Source organism: Panthera uncia, chromosome B1 (genome assembly GCF_023721935.1).
Source record: "Panthera uncia isolate 11264 chromosome B1, Puncia_PCG_1.0, whole genome shotgun sequence".
Taxonomy (NCBI): domain Eukaryota; kingdom Metazoa; phylum Chordata; class Mammalia; order Carnivora; family Felidae; genus Panthera; species Panthera uncia.
In genome coordinates this window covers 143,588,553-143,597,664 of record NC_064811.1, presented here as the reverse complement: position 1 = coordinate 143,597,664, position 9,112 = coordinate 143,588,553, and positions in this window count along the sequence as shown.

Here is a 9,112-nt window from a genome sequence, read left to right as displayed (position 1 = left end):
GGTAGTTATTTAGGAAAGTCTGGAAAGACACAGGGCCTGGAGGAGGCCTGAGATGAACCTAACAATTCCACTACTGTAAGAAGAAAGAGGAAAGTATGAATTCAATTTATAAAAGTAAAAGTAAAATAAGCCTTCTGCTTATTCAGTAGTTTCAAAAATAATGAAAATTTCTTAGCCAGCACTATATAATTTCTGGCTTGCATTCGTTAAGTCACCAACAAAGAGTAGTTGATTTACATATTGATTTATAATTCCCTGCTTTCAAGGAAGGGATTACCTCTAACCACAATCTATAGGAATCTGTTTCTTCCAAGAAAAACAGAGTGGGAGAAAAGTAGAGAAGGAGAGCACAGGAAATGATTAGGCTGCCCCTTATTACTCAGTGTTTATTTTCATCCAGGGAGATTACCTTCCCCTCATAGAGTAAAGCACTAGAGAACTTTCTGGAGCCACTGTCAATTTTTCCAGCCTCTTGGGAAAGCTGTTTGGCAGTGTATATCAAGAAACGCTAGGGGCGCCTGGGTGGCGCAGTCGGTTAAGCGTCCGACTTCAGCCAGGTCACGATCTCGCGGTCTGTGAGTTCGAGCCCCGCGTCAGGCTCTGGGCTGATGGCTCGGAGCCTGGAGCCTGTTTCAGATTCTGTGTCTCCCTCTCTCTCTGCCCGTCCCCCGTTCATGCTCTGTCTGTCTCTCTCTGTCCCAAAAATAAAAAATAAAAAAAATAAAAAAAAAACGTTGAAAAAAAAAAAAAGAAACGCTAAAATGTTTATATCCTTTAACACAAGATATTAGATAGTGTGGACTGGCCCACTGGACAGAATTCTAATTTCCTTCTCGTGTCTTTGGGCGCGGTGGAAATGAAATACCACATTTCCAGATGCCCTGCAGCTACAGGTCCAGGTATGAGTGAAGTTCCATCATTCAGATGCCTGGATTCGGAACTGAGTTTAGAGGGGAGCAAGTCAAGAGGCAAGGCATCCATTTGCTAAGGCAATGTGATTTTACAGCAAGCAGCTTCTTGGTGTGGGGTTTTCTGATCCTGGCAGAAGAAATGAAATCCCAGGGCTAGAAACTGTCTCTGGAAACCCCATTTACTTTTACACGCATTCCAAACAATTTTGGAAGCCACAGAATATATGACAATAAACATTTCGCTTAAGTTAGCTAGAGTAGTTTCTGTTATCTGCCACCGAATGCCAACCAGGCCAGCTGTGTCCGGGTCTCCAAGACCACCCTCAGGCTTGATGGTTCCCTAAAAGGACTCAGAAGACCCAGAAGCTAGTGTAGCCACAGCTGCCATTTATTGCAGCAAAAAGGATAGAGTAAAATCTCAAAGGGAAAAGGCACGTGGGACAAACACAATCTGGAGGAAACCAGGCACAAGCTTCCAAGAGTCCCCTCTTAGCGGAGTCACACGGGATATGCTTAATTCCTTGGGTGATGATGTGTGACAGCAAGGGCACAGTGTCAACAGGGGAAGCTCACCTGAGAGCCTGGTTGTCAGGGGTTTTATCAGGGGTCAGTCACACACAGTGCCTGCCATGGTGGACCTCAGTTACTAAAGCTCCACAGCCACAGGGGGATCTCAGGTGTCCACCGTAAAGCACGTAGTAAAAACGATCTAGAAAAGCAGTTATAGCATGGCTCAAGACCCCAGACATGAAAAACACTCATTAATGAGAATATTCCAAGAGCTCAGTCCCCACGAGCCAGCCGAGGGCCAGTCACAAACACAGCCCTCATTGCAGTGACCCAGATCTGCTGAGTTAACCCTTTACCACCCACTGGGAACTCCACTTACGGACATTCATAGTAAAGAATTACCCAAAATATGGAAGAAAGTAAAAAAACATGAAGACAGTAATTGTAATTTAAAACAGCAAAACATTGGGGGTAGGGGTTGAGGTTTTGGGACTGACGTTCTCGCAGTAAGAAAATGGGTTATGTCAATTATGGTTCATCCACTTAAGTTTTAGGCAACCACTAAAACACTACTATTAAGCAGTATCATTCATTTTATGAAGCACTATGTTAAAATGATTATATATAATATGGAATGAAAAACCAGGGTATGAAAGCATACATATACTCTAATTACAACTATGTAAAAAAATAAGACATCCACCAAAAAAGCAAAAATTGGGTAATTTTTTATTTTCAAAATACTCTTTAACATGGCTCTTTACTTTTATAATAAAAAAATTAATTAATTAATTTTTCGGGGCCCCTGGGTGGCTCAATCGGTTAAGCATCTGATTTTGGCTCAGGTCATGATCTCATGGTCCATGAATTCAAGCCCCACATTGGGCTCTGTGCTGACAGCTCAGAGCCTGGAGCCGGCTTCGGATTCTGTGTCTCACTTTCTGCCCCTCCCCCACTCATGCTCAGTCGCTCTCTTTCAAAAAATAAAAAAAAAATGTTTTCAAATAAAAATAAATAAGTTATTTTTTAAAACCTCAAGCAAATTAGTCACAGTTTTGTTTTTGTTTTTTTTATTTCAGTTGGACAAGTAGAGGTTCCTAGAGGCAATAGTGAAAAAATAGATCTAGGGACAGCAAGGAGGCAACTACCATGTAATGAAAAATCAAATTGAAAGTCATATCCATACAACCATAATCAATTTGGATCTGGTCAAATATTACATAGGTTTAATTTCCCAGTATTAATCCATGTAGTTTCTGTGTGGAAACCATGGTGTCACTACACATGGTCCATGATGAACAGAAGTAGCTGGAACATTTGGTCTTGGTGGTAATCAATATGGATATTGCAGGTTGGTCTAAAAGGGAGGTTGTCACTTGGCATGGTTTCCTTTTAAGTTTGAATGTTTGTCAACTTTAGCAATTTCCTCCCCCCCATATAAGAAAGTCTTTAATGCTTTTCATATAATGTTTGTACAGCATGTTATAGCTTTAAATTCCTTTTCAAATGCTAATTAAATCTCTCATGGGTAGAAATTATTAACTTATCAAAAGTAGGTTTAATTAAAATTTTTGGAGAACCTAAAGTCTTAATAAAAATAAAGCAAATGAAATTTTATCTGGTGATGTGTATTTATTAAGGTTTTAAGTTACCTTAAGTAAAAATCCACAACACCTTTCTCCAGAACCCAATGGTAACTACAAGAATGTCATTTTATGGGCAAAGGACATGAATAGACACTTTTCCAAAGAGGACATCCAGATGGCTAATAGACACATGAAAAAATGCTCAACATCACTCATCATCAGAGAAATGCAAATCAAAACCACAATGAGATACCACCTCACACCAGTCAGAATGGCTAAAATCAACAACTCAGGCAACAACAGATGTTGACAAGGATGCAAAGAAAGAGGATCTCTTTTGCACTGCTGGTGGGAATGCAAACTGGTACAGCCACTCTGGTAAACAGTATGGAGGTTCCTCAAAAAGTCAAAAATAGAACCACCCTAAGACCCAGCAATTGCACTACTAGGGATTTATCCAAAGGATACAGGTGTGCTGTTTCAAAGAGGCACATGCACCCCAATGTTTATAGCAGTGCCATTGACAATAGCCAAAGTGTGGAAAGTGCTCAAATGTCCACCAACAGATGAATGGATAAAGAAGATGTGGTATATATATACAACAGAGTATTACTTGGCAATCAAAAAGAATGAAATCTTGCCATTTGCAACAATATGGATGGAACTAGAGGGTATTATGCTAAGCAAAAGTCAGAGAAAGACAAATATATGACTTCACTAATGTGGAATTTAACATAAAAAACAGATGAACATAAGGAAAGGGAAGCAAAAATAATATAAAAATGGAGAGAAACAAAACATAAGAGACTGTTAAATACAGATAACAAACTGAGGGTTGCTGGAGGGGTTGTTGGTGGGGGGACAGGCTAAATGGTTAAGGGGCATTAAGGAAAACACTTGGGGTGAGCACTGGGTATTATACATAGGGGATGAATCACTGGAATCTATTCCTGAAATTATTATTGCACTCTGTGCTAACTTCAATGTAAATTAAAAATAAATAAATAAATTTAAATAAGGGAAAAAAAACAATGTTATTTGTAAGATGGTATGTTTGATTAGCACAACCTTACAGTGACCCTACTTTTATGCTTCAAGGATTAAAAATTTCATGTATTCATTCTGTTTACTCACTTAGCAAATATCTACTGAGTGCCTACTATCCCAGGCACTCAACATACAGCAGCAGTAAACAAAACAGAGCTTACAGTCAGGGCAAGGGTTCATGAGGGAAGATAGGCAACAAAGAAATGTATTAATAAAGTATTTTACATAGTGTAAGTGCTTACAGGGTAAGAGGATAAATAATGATGGAACAGGGGTGCTATTTTTAATACAAGACCCAGTGAAGCCCCTAGAACAGGTGGCATTGGAGCAGAAAGCAGACTGCAGTGAGGGAGTAGGCCATGCAGGTGAGCAGCACTCCATGCAGAGGGAATTTGAGAGGCAAAGGCCCTGAAAAGGGACCGCACTTGGTTTGTCTGAGGTACTACAAAGACTTCAAAGAGGATAAAGAGTAAACAAAGGTGGGGCGCCTGGATGGCTCAGTCAGTTAAAGATCTGACTCTGACTCATAATCTTGGCTCAGGTCATGATCTCATGGTTCATGGGATGGAGTTCCATGCTGGGCTCCGTGCTAACAGCGCAGAGCTTGCTTGAGATTCTCTCTCCCTCTCTCTCTGCTCCTCCCCAACTTGTGTGCACATATTCTCTTTCTCTCAAAATAAATAAATAAACATTAAATAAAAAGAATAAACAAAGGTGTGTTAGACTGCTTGGCTGCCATAACAAAGTACTACAGACTGGGTGGCTTAAGAGAAATTTCTTGTCTCACAGTTCTAGAGGCTAGAAGTCAGAGCTCAGGTGTTAGCAGGGGTGGTTTCTTCTGAGGCTTCACTCCTAGGCTTACAGATAGCCATCTTCTCCCCATGTCTTCACCTGGTCTTCCCTGTGTACACAGCTAAGTCCTAATTTCTTCTTCCTATATGGACATCAGTCACACCGGCCAAATTGGAGGACCTCATTTTAATGTAATTATCTCTATCTCCAAATACAGTCACATGCTGAGGACCTGGGGTTTAGGACCTCAACATACGGATTTTAGGGGCACACAGTTTAGCCCATAACAAGAAGGGAGGGGTAAAAAGATAAAAAGTCAAAGAGATGGGAGGCTTAGGGGAGCAGACTAGGTAGGGCCTTGCAGGCCACACAAGAGTGTGAACTCTTCTGATGGAAATGGGGAGCCACTGGAGGGTTTTAACCAGGAGAACAGCATTAGCTGTTCTTGGATTTCAAAATCACTCTGACCCCAGCATGGACAATGGATTGGAATGGAGCAAGGGTAGAAGCAGGGAAACCATGTCATAGAGTGGAGACAAGACCTTCTCTTTTAATTAGGACAATCAAGAAAGGACTCCCTGATGGCATACCATTGAACGTGAGTAAAATGAATAAAAAGTAAAGGGAAATTCCTGCTAGTACCTGAGGAAAGAGAGAAGCAAAACAATTTTTCAGTAGAAACTGAATATAAAGAAGCCATGTAATGAATTTAAGGTTGAAATAAGTATTACAGGATTCCTACTTTCACATGATTTAAACATGTTAACTTATTTATTACTCTTATTAGCTTGACTCGGCTAATTTGCTTTTCTTTCCTATTGCTGCTGTCAGATTTTTTTATTCCCATTTTATTTCATGTACTTTCTGCAAACTGTTTTGTGTCTTCTTTTATTTGGCATTTATAACTGAAATTGAAATTTTAAGTACTAACCTGAAATATAGTCATAATTTCAGTAGCACTTAGTATTTAAATAGCGAGATTATCCATATACTACAATCATGTACTCATTAGAGTCACTGAAAAAGCAATAAAAATTAGAGCTCCAGGAGCTCTTAATAACTTTTTAAAGTTTATTTATTTTGGGAAACAGAGCACGTGCACACATAAGTGGGAGGGGCAGAGAGAGAGGGGGAGAGAGAGAATCCCAAGCAGGCTCTGCACTGTCATGCAGAGCCTGATGCAGGATTTAATCTCATGAACTGTGAGATCACGACCTGAAACTAAGAGTCCAACGCTTAATTACTGAGCCACCCAGGAACCCCACTCTTAATAATTTTACATGTAAAGAAGAAACTAAATAAAGAGAAAATAAAAACGTTTCTTAATACGCTTCAGAAATATTGGAAACTGCTTTGCAAGTTTGGATTTTTTGATGCCCTCCATGCTGTGGCATTGCTACTCTCTGCCAACCTCAACTCACAAAGACTTGCCACAGGGTCTTCTTTTCCAAGGCTCCTTGACCCCCTTCTCAACCCCATCCTGGAAGGAAGCAACAAAATAATGGGGACCTGGAATTTCCTAGACACCTAAACTACTGCCCTGCCAGCAACATCGTACATGCAAAAATTCAAGAAAGCAGAGAAGGAAGGAAGGAAGGAAGGAAGGAAGGAAGGGAGGAAAGAAGGAAGCAAGGAAGGGAGGGAGGGAGAAAGGGAGGGTGGATCTGCATATATTTTGACCTAGCAATTTTAGTTCTAAGAATTTACTGTATGGAAGTATTTTAAAGACCCTCATCACAGCATATATCACTGAAAGAATGAAAGAGCCTAGAAGTCTAGCGATAACAACTTTCCTTCTAGAGCCCCCAAGTGGCCGTACTTCCTTCACTTGCTTAATACCTACTCATCCTACCAGGGCTCAGTTCAAATTCCACTTTGAGGGAACCCTGTCCTGGCCCCCAGGATGAGAGAGAGTAGGGCATTCTGCTAGTGACTCAGATGGCATCCTCTTTTCCTTTGTAGCTCTTACCATAATAGTTAAGTAATCACATGTACAGTTCTTAATGTTTGCCTGTCTCCTTCTCTTCTCAGATCATAACTTCTGTAAGGGCAGAAACTAGGCCCATTTTCTTTACAGCTGTACCCTCAGAGCAGATCACAGTGCCCAGAAGATAGCATGCCCTCAATAAATAGGTGTTGGCCCTGGATCTACTTTAAATGGATAAATTTTATGGCATGTGAATTACATCTCAATAAAGCTTTTTTAAAAAGATGTTGCCACTAATCTGTAAATTAATTAAACATTAAACTAATGAAAATTGTCAGACAGTGGCCTACAATGTAGTTAGAAAAAAATATTTGAGCTGTATGTCTACTGACACGGAAAAATCTTCAAGAAATAGTATGCAAAAGAGTTTTATAAAACAGTTTACACAACAGGATCCCATTGGTTTGGTTGACAAAAGGATATACCCATATATTCAACTAATATTTATTGAATGCCCATATTTCCAGGCACCATTCTAAAGGTTTGAGATTCCAGTGAATAAAGATCCTCGTTATTGTGGAGCTTATATTCTAGCATGGCAGATTGGCCATAGGTAATAAACATAATTAATAACATCTTACAGTATATTAGAAGGTAAAAAAGGCCATGTGGTGGGGGGCGGGGGGCATGGGGTTGGTAGGCGAGTATCTGGGAGTGCTGGACAGAGACATACTTCAGTTTTAAATGGGAGGTTAGCCTAATCCTTTGCAAAGGTGAATGAAGACTCGAGAGAGGGAGTTAGCCAAGCAGGTATCTGACAGAACAGCAAGCCCCCCAAGCATGTTTTGTTTTCCTCTGCTCAAGGAACAGGGTGGAGATCAGTGTGGCTGCAGCAAAGCAAACAAGAGGGAGTGCATTAGGAGAGGAGGCCCAGGTAGCAATAGTCCCTTGTTACCATCGTAAGCACTTCAGTTTTCACTCCATAAGGGGCGGGGGTGGGGGGGTATTGCGAAATTGTGACCAAAGAGAGAGATGATTCCCATTTGAGACGATGGCTCTGGCTGCTGAACTGGGGGGTATGGGAGAAGCAGGGAGGATGTCTAGAGTCTAGCACAGTAATCCAGGCAAGAAAGGATGGTGGCCCACACCCAGGAAAGGGCAGAATGGGTGGCTAAGAGATGTTCAGTGCCCAGATTTCTAAAGATAGAGCCAACAGGATTTCCTAATGGACTGAACGTGAGGTGTGAAGAGAGGAATCAAAAATCAAAGTTTGGGGTCTAAGCACCTGGGGGATGGAGTTGACAGTAACAAAAATGAAGGCAGAGGATGAAGCCAGTTTGAAAAGAAAGAACTGGAATTGAGCTTTGGGTGTATTATTTTTGAGACGTCTACCAGACATCTGTGTTATACTGTTTTCAAATTATCATAACTGGCACCCTCTGCTAAATTAGCTGCTGACAAGAGGCCAAGACTACAATGCCCAGAATCCCCCTCTCCATCAGTCAGCCAGTGACAGGCCTGAACTTTGAGGCACTTGTTCTCTGGAAGTGGTTGCAGCCGCAGTGAGGTTCCAAGTGGCATCTGGTTGAGCATTCTGAAAAATGCCCACGTGGGGATAGTTGGTGGGTGCTTGTTATTCACAGTAGCTTCAGGACTTTACTGACTATAGCCTGAAAGATTTGGTGCAAGGATCCCAAAATGTGCCATGGCTTCCAGACATGTGCTTGCTGTAGGCTAAAACACACGTGACAATTTTTGACTGTCCTTTCTTCCAACCAATGGCCTTCTAACCATTGTTTAAACTTCCATTCGTAGTCAGCATGCATAGTCTTCTGTTTCCTTCACTGATGAAACATGCAAATGAAGATGTGCAGTGGGCAGCTGGGAATGTCAGTCTGGAGTTTAAGGTGGGAGGTTGGGGCCGGAGATGAGATTTGGGGGTCAGCAGCTAATGACGGCATTCAAACCTTGAGCTTGAACAATCACCAAACACAGAGAGAGAAAAGTTCAAGAACTAAGCCTAAAGCAAACCAACCTGGACAGGCCGCAGGAAAGAAGAGGCTAAGTCTGCTGAGGAGGAACCAATGAGGCAGAAACATCCAGACCAGCCTGGCACCCCAGAAGCCAGAGGAGAAACAGCCACAAGGAGGAGAGAATGGCCAACCATGCCAAGAGCTGCTGACTGGTCGATTAGCTGACAGCTGAGAACTGACCCACCAGGTCACATAAAGTGGATGTTTTTGGTAACCTGGACAAAAGCAGTTCTATGGGGTAGAGGGGGATTTTTAAGCCTGATTGGAGGGGGGTTTAGAGAGAATGAGAGGAAAAGAATTGCACAC